The 13,387-nt window shown below is 42.8% G+C and overlaps 1 protein-coding gene across 3 annotated transcripts in view; it reads right to left on the bottom strand.

Moving 5' to 3' along the window:
- LOC109323754 (RNA exonuclease 1 homolog) overlaps positions 1–2,561 on the bottom strand; it is a 32,229-nt gene extending 29,668 nt beyond the window's left edge. For all 3 annotated transcript variants that reach the window (XM_019555439.1, XM_019555438.1, XM_019555440.1), the window contains exon 1: positions 2,274–2,561. The gene's annotated coding sequence lies outside the window, so the exon portion shown is untranslated. The remainder of the gene's footprint in view (positions 1–2,273) is intronic.
- Positions 2,562–13,387: the final 10,826 nt, after the last annotated feature.

Below are 13,387 nucleotides of genomic sequence, written 5' to 3' on the forward strand. Positions count from 1 at the left end.
AAAATACAACTTTAGAACTGCAAAATACTTATTGTGCTGCAGTCATTACACTGACATCAGCATAATGTGAGGGGAGGAAAGTCACCTTAATATTTCCTTGGTAACCCTCATGATTTGTATGGAGTTCCAAGTTGGGAAAAAAAGTTCTCTCTCCAAATTCAGTGACTCACAGTCTCCGATATTAAGGTTTCAATATAAACTGGGGTCATTTTCCTCAGAGAACAGTAGTGTAGGAAAAAATTAAAACTAGATTTACAACTGGAAACTTCTAGGCCTCTCTCAGGAAAGGAATGTTCCACACTTTAGTTTTAAAATTGAACTTGTATCAGATGTAAAAAACTAGTTCCATTAAAACAGCTAGTTTTAGTTCCTTTGAGTGGGATTTGTGCATTTTATTTATTTATTTTTAAATAATAATAGTAATAATATACAACACAGAAAAAAAGCCAAAAAACCAAAAACAGAACAGGAATGTAAGTGTTAACCCCAAATAAGAGTGCATTTAGATGAGAGCTGGAAAAAAAAAAAAAGAAAAGAAAAGAAAAAAGGAATCAGCTGTTCATCCTCTCCTAAGCAGTGACACTTCAACCCATACCCAGGAGTGATCAATTTATTTTACTCTCTCTCTCTCTCTCAAGAGTGAAATAAAAGCTGTCACAAAATGCTGTTTTGCCACAAAACACTCAAAATTATTCAGCAGCCCAAGATATGGGATTTGAATCACAGAAATAAGAGTCAGTACAGGTTTTGTCGTTGCTACTGGGTGGGTAGTATTTTTAGATCTGACAGAGATCAGTAACCAGTTTCACAGTCACAAATCATTGCAATACTGTGATATAATGAAGTCACTGTGGGTTAGGGTGGTGTTACATGTTCACTCACAACAGCTGCAAGTCATTGGGATGCAATAACCTATTAAAAGCATGGACATGTTAAGGAGACAATCCTTTACTGAAGGGGAACAATTTTGCAACACTAAGAGGGCACTTAACAGGTACCAGACTGCTAGAGTTTTAACTGCACTTAGTAATCATTAAATTGAGCATGTGAACACCATGCTAAGACTGGTATTTGATTGGAGTTGTCAGGGAGAAGTTTGACTTGGTGGGAATACCATGTTCTCTTCTGCTAGCCCACTCAGTATTTAACTCTAGTTAAAGTTGCTTTAATTCTGTCAATTGACTTCTGCTAGGTCTTGAAAAAAAAAAAAAAAAACCGAAAGAAAAAGATGTTTCTACTGTGTAGAAAGAGAGACTATATGCAGCATGAAGTCACTGCTGTGTGACACTAGACATGCCTGGAATTGCAAGTCATTTAGGACCCCAAATTAATTCTCTTTAAAAACTAAAGACCCAAAATGGAATTGAAAAAAAGAGAGAGTTGTATCTCCTTTACTTAAGCACTAGTTAGTATCAGCAACTCTTAACAGGTAAAGATTTGAGAACAGGAGAGTAAGCAAGACATATACAGTAGAAGAACATAAAATATTGAAGACTACAAATATAGAAAACTATTGATTTCACTACTTGAAGGTCAGTTAGAGTTTGGCTAGATCGTATATAGTATAGGTCTTGCCAGCTTTTCACTCCAGTTTCTTATCCAATAATCAGCTATAGCTATACCCTAACAGGAACAAAGCTCATTGGCAAGAGATGCACCAAAAGGAAAAAAAGAAGTGACAGTTCTTAGAAGTATTACTGGATATGCTCCTAGAAAACACTCCCACTAAGGGTTGAGAACAATATGCAAACAATAAGAAGCCACATGTCTGTCTTAAAAGTTCAGTAGAACCTGAAAGGCATCTCCATCCTCCTCTCTAGAAAGGAGTACTTATTTGTAAGACTAGTGACATGAAACAAAAAAAAACAACTCCAAGGACCAACATGGGTTTTTAAAAGTGAAACGACAAACAAACATCACATTTTAACATAACACCTTGAATCTGACAGCCTGAAGTTTCCTTGCTTTACCAAGAGTGTCAGAGATTGAACAACTCTGAAGAACAGCTTACATTTATTTCCTGAGCCTTGTTGCATCCATCATTTTATGCTAAAATAGCATTTCTCTCCCTCCAAAAGCTAGCTTACTCACATTTTTTATAAAGCTGCTATGAACCCCCCAAATAAAACAATTAAAAAAAAAAAACATCACTTTATATTTCATTTCACCCTTTAAGTCTTGCGCACGATGCCATAACATACACAATATGGAAAAAGTCAAGTCTATTTTAGTTTCCAGACAGAGATCTTACTTAGTAAGAGGGAAAAACTAACCTGTGGGTCTCCTTACAACTGTTTGACTTAAAGGCCTACTTAATAAGCAGTGAGAAATGCTAGGTGATCACCAGCTTACAAGGGCCACCTGCAGTTAGCTTGTGTAGAGGCTGCAAAGCTTCCCAGCCCCGTCAGCAGCTGTAGCAAGTGGCTTCTTTTACGAGAAGGAATCACTCCAGCTCAGCCCCCAACCCTGTCCTCAGACAGACTCCTCATAGGTGCTAAAGGATCCAGACCAGGGCACTGCTATGGGAAGAGCTGATTCACGCATGTTTAAGAAGCACTGACCACCCCAATACCTCCCCTCCTTGTTGCCCCATCTTGACCCCTCCCCATCCAGTCAAGCTATACTCAATTCCTCCCACTAAAGACCTGCCCTCCCCCATGCCAGGTGGGACACTCAGAAGCTGCTTACTCCCCCCTGCCTTTTTCTTGTGCCTGGACCACTGTCAAAATAGCACAGAAGGCCCCTGAAGTAACCAGCAGAGCACAGCAGTCACAACCCTCCCTCCCCCTAGCACACATACCCCAGTGACTGCTAGGATGCTATGGACCCCAACACCGCACAGCATGCCAACCCCAGCACACAGGACCAGTCACCCCCACCAGGACCTTTGCCACTACTGCCAGAGGAGGTAGCCAGGCTTCAGGGTATTTGTAGCACACTCCCTTTGAGGGGTGGGGCTTGAAGTTTCCAAGAAGCCAATGGCAGGGCAGGATTCCTAGGCGTGAAGACCACCTGAGAGGGCTCTGTGAGCCTCCTAGGCATGATCTCTAATGCCGTGTGGCTGCCTGGTGCCTGCAGCATTAGTCAGAGTTCAAAAAAATTTTTTTTTGTGGGGTTAGTGCAGAGCCTAGCAGTCTGTAATAGTAGTAGAGGCTCTTATGGATTTGCTGTTGGGCTCCTATTTCCAAATTATTTTTATTTGCCAAGTTAATTTTTTATGTGTGTAGCAATATGAGGGTTCAGGTGTCTGCCAAATGCTGCTGTTATTATTACTATTAATGTTGTCTGTGAATGCTATTTTGCAGTTTTCTGTTTGATGATGAAGCTGGGTACTCCTGATTCGCTGTTTCATTCAGGAAGGAAACTGAGAAGGGGCTCTTGATTCGGTGCTTAGAATTAGGTTGGCCCTAACGGGGCTTGAGGAGAGTGCTTGTTATGTCAGTTTAGATATTTGCTGCCTACAGACCACTAGCTGGGAGAAAGATGAGCTGCACGATGTTTGCACTGTGGGGGCATGGTATCTCAGGACCAAGGATTACTGTCACTAATTTGCACTAAGGAGTATTGTAGAGGGTGTTGGTTGTATCCGTGTTGGTCTAAGGACATAGGCAGGCAAGGTTCTTTGGGTAAATCTGATATCTTTTATTACACTGGCTAAATAGCTGGAAAAACTATTCTTTGCAAGCTATTGGGTACAAACACCTTTCTTCAGGCAGAGGGAGAGTTTGCAGTTGTTTTGTAATACTCTCAGCAGTCAGGGCTGCACTGCAAAAAACAGGACTAGTTTTTAAAGGTTGTTAAGACTCAGGTAGACAAAGCCTTGGCTGGGATGCTATCATTAGGGATGGTCCCACTGTGAGCAGGGGGTTGGACTAGATGACTTCCTGAAGTCTCTTCCAACCCTACTATATTCTGTGATTCTCTGATTTAGCAGTAAGGTGCTAGCTCCAGGGAGGAAGTACTGTAGAGTTTGATCCTCAATTAACAGCAAATGTGAAATACATTATTTTCCTCAAATGTCAGGTCTAGATTTCTAGATTTCTTCTAGATAAGTACTGAATGAAAAATTGGGAGTTGAAAGAAGAATAAGGAATATGTCTTAATTTCGCATGTTTGCTAGCAGTAAGCCTTGTAGAGAACGGTCCATCCGGTCTGCCAATCCACACACAAGTTAACCACAGGCACCAGTGTTCAAAATGGAAAAGAAAGAAAGGCAAAGACACATCACTTTCTGCATGTTTAAACTTTGTGATGCAAAATATTTTACATCCCATTTAATATTTATTCATTTTAAAAGTAATTCATGTTTAAATATTGCATTTACTATTTTAAATATTATTTCAATACTGTTTAAACATTTAATATTTAAATATTACATTAATGTAAAATTTAAGTTAATCTGGGCAGCTTTATGCTCTAGGAGATGATTCAAGGCTCACGGAATGGGAAAGATTTTGATGGACTAAATTAGACTTTTGATCAGGCCGGATGTGCTGTTGTCAAACTATTTGTTTTACAAACTTCTTGTTTTGCCTTCAAGGGTTAACTTCCATGTAGGGTTGGTGAAATGCTGAGCCTCTTATGCCCCTTCCTCAAAAGGTCTGCAGGCTATGTACCTGCAGTTGCCCATGGCACTTTTCTCTGCCTCTCTTCACAGCAGTGTCAGTAATAGCAGCTGCAGAAGGAAACACTACTTGTTACTTCAAATCCACTCCTCAGTGGCTGGCTCAGCAATATGGGAACAAGGAGCAAGTAAAATGATGTTCACAGATGTGGAAGAGAGGCAAGAACAGACTGATTCAAGGAAACGCAAATTGGCTCAGTGGCAATGCCTGTTAATTTTGGGACCAGAAATGAGTTGTGGTAAAGTCTGTCATACTCTTTATAAGTCTTATTATTGTAGTAGGGTTTTTTTTCCTCTTTCTCCTTGACGAGTAATGTGTATTAAAGATTTATCATTGTGTATAAAGAGGCATTTGAAGTCTAATTTACATCCTTTTCAGAACATGCTTCTTAATATTTTTTAGAGGGCTCTGGAGAGCAAAACTTCAGCACTTTTCTATGTCAACATTTGAAAATCTGAGTTAATTTGGTGTGAGTGAAAGCATGTACATACATACATATACACACACACACACACACACACACACACACACAGTCAGAAGATCTGACAAACTGCGCTGTGTACTTCGCTTTCTTGATTTAAAAAATGGCTATTAAGAGAAAATGTTTTATTTGGAGGATCCCAAAATGTGTTGACACAAGTACAGAGCCCACTGAGCCTAGTGAAGCTGTACCTGCAACAGGGGCCTAGATACTGAACCAGTTCCTTTACTACTGAGCTATAGTCATAACTTAGAGAAATGATCATTGAACCTGGATGTTCTTACATCTTAGATTCAAGAGGTATTTTTTTACCAGGATCCTCCAATTCCCTGGCCTGGCTAATCTGAAGGTGATGATGATGTTAAAAGCTCAAGCCCTGCACATGTGCAGTAGGACAATGTCTGCAGTGAACTTTTCACCTCTGAGGAGGGGCTGACCTAAATACACACATTGGCATGCACAGTAGGGACCCGGCAACAGGGATCCTGGTGCCAAAAGTAGTGACCACTATTCCCTGAGGCAGAGTGGATGAGGATTGGTCAGAAGTGTGGAAAGTAATAAGTTAGTTTCCACATGTTGATTGATGGATGCACCAATTGGAAGAGTGTTTTTGAGTGACAGGTATGTTACAGATGTGATGTGATTGGATTGTGAATGTGGGGTAATTTTGAGGGTTAATAATCATACAACTCCACTCCGGGTGGGAAGTGTGTGAGTCTTGCCTGAGTTTGATGGATGTGCTGAGAATGTGCGCGTCTCCAGGGAGAGAGACTTGTGAGTTTGAGGACTTGCATCTGAAGAGAGACTGCTTAGGTCTAGGGCAGTAGTTTCCAACCTTTTTTTTTCTGTGCCCCGCTGCTCCGAGTGGGCTGTGGCGGTGGTGGTAGCCTGGGGCAGGGTGGGGAGCTACCGGCACACAGTGCTGCCCCTCTTTTCCGTGTGGCGCTGCCGACATCGCCCCTGCAATTCTCATTTGGGTTGCAACCTGGGGTTGGGAACTGCTGGTCTAGGGAGTCTGAGCCTCCATGAGATTAAGGGTGTTTTGTGAGTGTCTAGTGTCTGCGGAGCAATTGGAGGTGAGTGTGCATCCCCTGTACAGCAAGACCCCCTGGTGATCCCTCTGGGCACGCAACCATGGTTAAGGTTGCCAGTGGCCAACACTCATGGTAATGTGTTACCCATTCCCTGAACTGAACGAGAAAGGGTACCCTAGAGAAAGGAAGGTCTCCTGGGAAGGTGGAAAATCTGCAGTTCTCATTTTAAGCATGGGGCCTGAGCACCTGTAACAGCCAGGCTCTCACCTGTACTAGTGTCACTTCCAACATTGTTTGCAGCTCTCGTAGGGAGGGTCTGCACTCTGTTCTGCTCTGGTCTCTCTCACTGGTTTCTTATGCTTGTATATAATCTTGTAATTATTGCAAATATTGTCGTTGTCTGCTATCATTAATACAGTCCTATAGTTTACAGTTTAATTGAGGAGTCTGCTGCTTTGTTTTTGTGGCAGGGTAGCGCTGGACTGCAAGCGAACACCCTGCTTAGTCGCCCACCATCCTACAAATCAATTCCCTGGGCTGGGTTCTGCGAGGAATAACGCCCTCATTTGCTTAATGAAGAGTCCTTAATTAAAGTCTAATAAAAGGTATCCTCTCTGAACCAAGAGCTCTAGAGTTTTGAATTTATTTTTGGCTCAGACCAACACAGCTACCAAATACATCCCCAATTAAGAGTCCAGTGCTCCACAAAGCTAAGAGAGACTCAAGGCTAGAGTGGCTTAGGAGCTAGAAAAGGCTGCAGAGCAGGGGTGGCCAGACACCCTATCCAGGGTGGTCAGAGATGTACATCTTTTATACCTGTCCTATCCTCCCAGACTTTTCGTTTCACTTCTATTTGAGAAGTGGAAGATACCACGATGGGCATGAGACTCCTTCCAGGTGTTTGTCTGCTGGAAATGGATTCTCCTGTTCCCTTTGACATTTAAACAATTGTTGGGCAATAGGCCTTTGCTCACATATACAGGCCCACCTCCCTAGCTTGCTGATATGCAGAACAACTCAAGTGCACTCTCAGAATTGCACCTTCTTGGAGGTGTGAAAAACACATTTAATCTAACATATTTTATGGTCTAATGCATGTCAAACCTTGTAAAATGGTAATATTACATTTGTATACAAAACCATGGTTCATACAACTATAAAAGTGATAAAACTGAACACAGATTAATATGGTCTGTAAATAGAGACCAAACACCACAGTAATAAAGGGAAATATTTATGTAAAGAGCATATAGGATGAGGCCTGCCAGAGTGTCTTCTAGATCTCTTACAGTAGCTGGCTGAACCTCTGAGTATTTAATGTCCAGAACTGATTTTAATCCTTTAATTCAGGTACAATTTCCATTTGTTCCCGTGTCACTGAAATAAAAAGAAGGATGCAATTCCGACTAAAACTTTGTAACTAATGTGTCCCTTTGCAGACTTGGCATTCTATGGCCTGGGGCCTATTTGCTTTTGAACTGAATTCTTTTGGTAACAGGACTGAAATTCTTTATTTCATTAGATGTCCTCCTCCTTGTATCATTTTAAACAAAACCAAGGAAAGGGGGAATACATCAAGGGGGCATGCTTTCTGGGTAGGCACTCAATGTGTAAAGTGTTTCTAATAACAGAAATGGTGATATATTTTGTAGCCTCTTTATTACAATCTAGCTGTCAGGAATGGGGACAAGAGTCAGCCACAATATCATTCCCGAATCCCCTTTTTCTTTAAAATTATCATCAACATTTGCACTACTTTTAGTTATGGAATCAATTTATTCTTCAAAAATCCAGGCTTTTACACGTAATAACCATACCCCATCTATTTGAAACAATACATTTCCACTAAGCAGTTTGAGGTATGACTGAATGCAGCTAATTCACACTTTTCAGACTTGAAGATTTTGAGATTTGAATGAAGGAGAACTTTTCACTGGGAGTGAAAAAGTTCCTAAGGAACCTTAGCACAAGTGGAATGGCAAACTAACTGTGAGTAGCCATGTGGAGGAAACAGTCTTAGAGTGTCAAGATAAGTAACATGGGGAATGGGTAGATATTTTTGAATTTCAGTTTTGAAAAGGATAAGATTTGAGTTGTGTGTGGAAAAGAATAAATGGTCGCTCCCTAGAGAAGAGAAAAGTCCACCAAAAACATTCTCGGCAGCCTGAGGTTAGAAAATAAGGACCTGATTCTCTTAATTAGGCTAGAATTTGGACCTTATTCATATTTAAGTTTGCCATATACCACTTGTATTTCACATAGTCCTTTAATCAGATACCTAATCTGTTTTCCAGATAGAGTCCTCTGCTACAGCACTTCTATGTAACAACCTGCAATTAAAAAGTAAAACTACATTTTTGATGGCAGTTATATAGAATAAGGACCTTAGAGATCTAGGAACACTGTCACTGCACAAACTGCAGTATATAAAGGGCTAAGTACAGACAATCAAAAAGCCTGAGGCTGAATCTATTCAGTCTTCTAAAGTTAATCTAAGCTGCTTAGATTGAACCAATAAGCAAGTGAACAGAAGTTCATTTTTGATTCCGGAAATGCAGCCACATGTCTGTAGTAGCCTGAGCCAGAAGTTGGGGGGTGGTAGAGCATGCCTCCCTGCTCAGTTGGAGCAGACATCTTAGGCCAATGCCAACCTGCCCACCCTGTGAGGAGGGAGGGCTTGTGGGGGAGGTGCAAAGTATCCTGGGGTGCCAAAGGACTGAGAGTTAACTTGAATCTGGAGCAGATATGGTGTAGAAGTTGAAAAAATCATTTTAACCTAAATCAGTTAAATCTGACACTACATCCATCCAGGATTATCTTAAACCAGTTCTGGCCATTTTGAAAGAGGTTTGTGTGTACTGAACTTCTGGCTTACAGATTTGAACCAGTTTTCAATCACTTCCATTGGTTTATTTGTAGTTTCTGTTCTTTGCCAAGTTGTTCAGGACAGATAGAACAAAGGAGAAACTCCCTTCTGCCAGTGTTGCGGAGCTGGGGATAAAACAGATACAGAAAAGAAAGAAAACTAAGTTGATGCTTAATGCGACTCTAGAAGTCTTGTTCTGTGGGAATAAACCAGGAGCCACAGAATCACTGAATCACAGATGCTGGAAGGGACCTCCGTAGGTCATCTATTCCAACCCCTGCCAGAAGCAGGATCATCCCTGTTCAAACACTCCTAAGCAAATCCTTGTCTAAGCTATTACTAAAGCTACAAAGGTAACCCTTCCACAAAATTGCAAAGCATAGCACTCTAATCTGCCACAGCAGGGGGTGAGCGTCCTGCTGCTGCAAGAGTTATTAAAATACTCTTGAGATCCAAGGAAAAGGGTTACCTCTCCCACTATAAAGAAAGGGGAAAACCCTTGTGGTTTACCAGTCTAACTGGGGGTAGGATTCCTTTCTAACTCCAAATGTGGTGATCAGTCTGACCCTGAGTGGAGACACAAGACTCTCAAGCAGGGAAACTTCAGGCTTTAGTCTCAGCAGAAGCACTGGCACAAGCCAGTCAAAATCCCCAGCCTTGGCTGCAGCTACCAACCTATGCTTCTGAGAAAGACAAAATACATGTATACCTGTAGCTACGGGGGGCGGGGGGAGTGAGGGAGGAATTCTTCTCAGTCCCAACCAGCAAATCCCAGAAGTATGGAAAATACCGAGCACCTGCCATTCTGCTCTGTAACCCTGGGCAGCAAATATAACTTACCACATCACACCCTCTAACTTAGGGGTAGGCAAAGTCTGGCCCATGGGCCAGATCCAGCTGGCAGTGGACTCCATTTCCCAGCAACCCCTGCTCACCTGGCTGGGGTCAGTCTCCATGGAGACCATAGATGCAGCTGTGCTGTGACAGTGCAAGGCTGAGGTTGCCATAGAGACTGGCCCCAGCCGTGCTGGCAGGGCGTAAGGCAAGGCAGGGCAGGGGGCTGCTTTGGAGCCCTGGGATCCTGCGGGAGGGGCAGCTTGGTCTGGGGCCAAGGCAGAGCTGCAATCTGCAGCCTGCACGCTCAGAGCAGGGGTGTGCAGGCAGCAGATCACATCCCTTCCCTGGTTTGGGACCATACTGTCACCGCTGCAAGGAGCTGGGGCAGAGCCACAATCTGCTGCCTGCACACCCTGCTCCAAGTGTGCAGACTGTAGATCACAGCTCTGTCCTGGCCCTGAACCAAGCTGCCCCTGCCACAAAATCCCAGGGCTCCAGAGCAGCCCTGTCCTGCCCTGCACATGCCCTGCCAATGTGGCTGGCACTAGTTTCCATCATAACCCCAGCCTTGCACTATCTCAGCTGCGGTCCCCATGGAGACCGGCCCCAGCCATATGGCCAGGGGTTGCTGGGAAATGAAGTCCAGCTGCTGCCTGGATCTGCCATTTTGCCCAGCCCTGCTCTAACTGGGCAACCGGAACTCTGTTTTCTGTAGCCCCTCTGTAAATCTCATCCCTGCTCCTTTAATTTTCTTTGATAACTAAGACTGATTGTGGAGTTCTGCTTCATTCTCCTGCTGCTGGGTATGGTCCTCTTGAATATCTACCTGCTTTCAGCCCAGCAATCCATTTAGCGGTATGAGGGGAAGCTCCTGGGCTTCTAGCTCCTGCTTTTTACAGAGCACTCTAGTTATAGTTACTGAAGTGCATAGATTATCTCTGACCAGGGCTTCTCCAGCCTTTCCTTGCACACTTTCAGTGATGGAGATTCCACAGCTTCCCATGGCAGTCTATTCTGCTTTTCATTGTTTTAACATGGGAGCACTATAGAGCCCGAGATGTGAACAAAAGCTATTTTGCCCAGAAGTAATTCATTCTTTGACAATGTTGATGAAAATTTAGGGCCCAGTTTCTTCAGGTGTGTGAACAACAACCTATACAGGGAAAGAGAAACCTGTGAGTGTTGGTGTGCATTTTTCCCCTGGAATTCTGCCACGGAGCGGGGTCTTGTGCTGTGGAAGAGGCAAGGGGCAGCACTGTTTCAGAAGCCAACCAGGGTGTGCTCCAGAAACCTCCTCAAGAGATGGATCTTGAGCATGTAAAAGGAGCATCTTAAGTTAAGGCAGACTTGGCCTATGGATTCATTTAAAAAAATAATTACAATTTTAAAATACATCTTGGATTTAGCATGGCTAGTTTGATTTAAAAAACTAATGACTTCCCAGATCAGCCTTGTTAAAAACAGCAGGTCTGTTATTGATTTCAATAAAACTAGAAAATCAACTTAGAGCTGCAATTAAAAGGCCATGTAATTTTTATTATATCATTTTAGGAATGATAGTTGCATTGAAACCTTACATCACAGTCATGTCAGCATTTTGCAGGTGAAAAATGACTAATGAAATGTAATTCCCTTTTGCTTCCTTTTTTTCTACATTTACAGATAGGATCCAGATTTTCATCCAAAATCTGTGATTCTGAAGGACACTGTACATCTCTTTGCTACATTAAAATGGTAGAAATTGTGGAAATAAACTAAAGAACAGCTAGGACAGACAAATTTTAAGTTTTTATATTTTTGAAATGCCTATATCATTGGTCCATAAGGTTTTGAACCTCCAGGCCAGAACAACCAAGCTTGGATCTGAGGTGGACTGGTGTTTCAAACTGGCAACCACTGCTGATTTTCCCTGCGGCTGCTTCTTCCAGTCCTCTGGCTTCAGTAGAGGGGCAGCTTCTTGCCCCCCACCCTGTCACAGGCATGGGTAAAGCTCCCTGCTGCCAAAATGCCACCAAAGCTGCTGCCACCAAAACACTGGCAAACACTCCCAGTCTAGTGGCTCCATTGTCCATATGTTGCTAAGCCCTAGCCTATCTTCTGTCACTTCAGCATGAGCCAATGGTTTTATTGCATAGTGATCAGTGTTTGATGGAAATGCTTGGGGGGTGGATTAAACTGGTTGGGCTCATTAGGGGATGGATTCTTTGGAATTACTGGGGGAATATGAGGGGAAAATGCCTTCAATCTGTAGCTGTATCTAACTTCTGGATTCCCCGAGCCATTCCCACCATAAACAGGTTGGAGAGATATCCTTAGATAGTTCCTACAGAAATAACAAAGCTAGCAGGATTATTACTATGAGAGTTATAGTGGACAGCCATCCTCATTTTCCAGTCTATAGCCTGGCTCTGGCTCTCAGTTTCCCTTTGGAATCATCAGGTCACATTCTGAAGCAGATCATTGTGACAGCCCAGTTGTTTTTAGGTGCAACACTGACCGATGAAAGAAAAGCATGAGTCAGAATATCTAGAAACCTACCACGGGTAACTAACCACATGTAAGATCCTTGCATTTAAAGAAAAAATTCTGACTGAGGTATATTAAAAAACACATTGAACAACTATTACCACAAGTCTGCAGTGTTTCAAGCAAAGGAGAAAGTCTGTCACTTCAGCTACTGATCTGTGATAACCACAGCCAAAAGCACCTGCTTAAGTGTCACCATTGAAGATCCTCTTAATATCCTTTTAAGAAATAAGAACAGCATAGTGGGTGTATCCAGACAAGTACATATGGGCAGGGGTATATGTTTGCTATGGCACCTATTTGTGCCGCTGTTTTATGCCCCAGGCTGTGTCCCTGAACATGCCAAATTGACCTGGATGGGGTAGGTCTCACCTGGGGTCCTGGGAGCCTCCTGGGACAGCAGTGGCACTGATCCAGCCACACAGCACCTGGCTGGCAGCCAGAGCATGGCTCTGGACAGCCAGGCTCTGTTTCTGGCAAGTGGGGGCATGCGCACCATATGCAGTTTGCCATGCCTCAAACAGCATTGAGGTGCCTCAAACTGCACATGCATATTTGTCTGCACACAGCCAGTATGTGCAAGCAGAACAGAGGCCAAAATAATTATATTAGGTAGAGGAAATGTGTTTTACTGAAGCGTGTGGATTGTAGGTAATGCAAATGGGCACCATACTGAATTCTAGTACTTTGCTATGTGCTAAACAACTTAACAAACCCTGCTCCATTTTATCATAATGCTCTTTTTCACAACATATACAGCTCAGACCTACATCAAATATAAATTAATGAAAGCGCTCCCTCTGCTGGATATAATGGGAAATGGAGCGTTTGCCCTCAGCTAGAATCAAATTTTAAGTGTGGGCTGTAAGGAAAGCGAGTTGGGAAATACATATGAGGTAAATGGAGAAGTATAAGCAGAGAGAGGAATGGCAAGAGCATTCAAACATTTAATCAGATGAATAACCACAATTCAGATGAACACTCCTACGGAAGAGAATGCTAAAGTAATACACATGTG

The sequence above is a fragment of the Crocodylus porosus genome, unplaced genomic scaffold (genome assembly GCF_001723895.1).
Source record: "Crocodylus porosus isolate Cpor-Errol unplaced genomic scaffold, CroPor_comp1, whole genome shotgun sequence".
Classification (NCBI taxonomy): Eukaryota; Metazoa; Chordata; order Crocodylia; family Crocodylidae; genus Crocodylus; species Crocodylus porosus.